This window comes from Scyliorhinus torazame, chromosome 11, assembly GCF_047496885.1.
Source record: "Scyliorhinus torazame isolate Kashiwa2021f chromosome 11, sScyTor2.1, whole genome shotgun sequence".
Taxonomy (NCBI): Eukaryota; Metazoa; Chordata; class Chondrichthyes; order Carcharhiniformes; family Scyliorhinidae; genus Scyliorhinus; species Scyliorhinus torazame.
Genome location: NC_092717.1, coordinates 199829649 through 199831703, shown reverse-complemented (window position 1 = coordinate 199831703; position 2055 = coordinate 199829649). Strand labels below are relative to the sequence as shown.

The window sequence follows — 2055 nt, the reverse complement described above, 5'->3', positions numbered from 1 at the left end:
GATTAAAGTCCTCAAAGGAAGCAGGATATGAGGAAGTGAGAATATGAGGGTAGTTGTGGGAGCCAGTGCGCTTACAGTCGAACACTATTGGTGAACACTATTCCTCAGAAATGGAAATAGAGACGTTTAGGAAGAAAAGAATACAGTTCACGTGAAGGTGGGGTGGAAATTGGGAGCAAAGTTGATGAAATTTGTGCAGTTTGTCACAAGACCAGGAAGTGGTACCAATATAATCATCATTACAACAGAAAAAGAGGTGAAGGAGGAAGCCTGCATAGGGCTGAAATAAAGCATCCCCCACAAAAAGGCAGTCACAGCAAGGATGCATAGGGATTTCCCTAGGAGCATCTTTTATGAGCGGCATTGTAGCAGAGTGGTTAGCACTGTTGCTTCACAGCGTCAGGGTCCCGGGTTCTATTCCTGCTTGAGTCACTATCTGTGCAGAGTCTGCACGTTCCCCCTGCGGCGTGGGTTTCCTCCGGGCGCTCCGCTTTCTTTCCACAAGTCCCGAAAGACGTGCTGTTAGGTGAATTGGACATTCTGAATTCTCCCTCTGTGTATCCGAACAGGCTCCAGGGGATTTTCACAGTAACTTCATTGCAGTGTTAATGTAAGCCTACTTGTGATACTAATAAAGATTATTATTATTTGAAGGGAGTGGAATTAAAGCACAATAAGTCCAAAGTGTGAACACGTTCTGCCAAGCAGAGGAGGGGGTTGTCGAGTGGGAGAGGTTGGGTATAGGTTCATGAACAAAGCAGAGCCCAGGACCCATTGGCTGTCCTGGTGGGAATTGAGCTGGAAAGGGACTGGAGATCTTTTGGTTCAGAAGGATGAAGTCCACCAGTTTTCTACTGCTGATCAATACTCAGCGACCCTTTTGGAAAGAGTTTATGTAGATGGGCGAAGAGGACTCAACCTTGGCTGTGTTGTTTCTGTTGTTCAATAAGCTGTTAACATTTAATGAATTATACAACCACACAGTCAGTAGGTCATTCAGGCAATCATGCCTGTGCCAGCACTTTGAAAGCCCTGCAAATACTTCCTTGTCAGCATCTAGACAATAAGTGGATGTCAGGTGAATGTGTTTTTCAAAACAGTGTACAATTTTACTTGGTACTGGCGTACATGGTTACTGTCTTTGTCCCCTCTGACATGGCGTGCTTGGCCTGTTCCCCGGGCAGCAGCAGGCGAACAGGATCTGAATCTCTCGGGATCTGATGGTGTGCCACTTGTTGCAGTGCACCAGGTGGAAAGCCTCACCCGCGATGCCCTTGAAGATGCTGTTGAGGAATGAGTTCACGATGTTCACGGCCTTGGAGCAGATGCTGGTGTCGGGGTGAACCTACTTCATCACTTTGTAGATGTAGATGTAGAAAGTCTCCTTCCTGACTCATTTCCTCTTCTTACCGCTCTTGGGTGGTGCTTTCTTGATGACTTTCTTGCCGCCCTTCTTGGATGCTCCCGCTTTCTTGTCCTCAACCATTGTCCAGATCGAGTTGAGAAAGGACAGTTTTGTGATTGACTACAACATCCTCGCATAGTTGAAGATGCTAAATGATCTGAGTATCATTGGTACCTGCAGGGTTGTATCTGTGCTGCTGGGTAAGAAATTAGATGACCAATCACACACCAAAGATTGTGTTGACTGGCTACCGTGTCTATTGCCTAACCAGGAGATGTATACCATTGTTGAAGGAGGAAGGCATCACAGTTGTACTCAGCCTAGTTATCATCCAATGTCTTTGCCTCTCCCAAATAGGGCGGCGGAATGTGGCGACTAGGGGCTTTTCACAGTAACTTAATTTGAAGCCTACTTGTGACAATAAGCAATTTTCATTTCATTTTCATTATTAGATAATGATCTGGAGCAAGAAAGCTGGCTGATATTTTCCACCCATCCTCCACTGGAACATTTTGGTCCTGTTGCCAACTCAGTTTTGGTCACAGAGCTCAATATTGACTACATTTACTGACCAAACTATTAAAAAAGCTATGTGTTATCACAATTAAATGAGTGACTGATCACATCATCTAAATAGTCCCATAACTGGA

At 45.2% G+C, this 2055-nt stretch overlaps 1 pseudogene; it reads right to left on the bottom strand.

The window, feature by feature from the left end:
* Positions 1-1109: 1109 nt before the first annotated feature.
* Positions 1110-1587, bottom strand: LOC140385760 (histone H2B 1.2-like; annotated as a pseudogene).
* Positions 1588-2055: the final 468 nt, after the last annotated feature.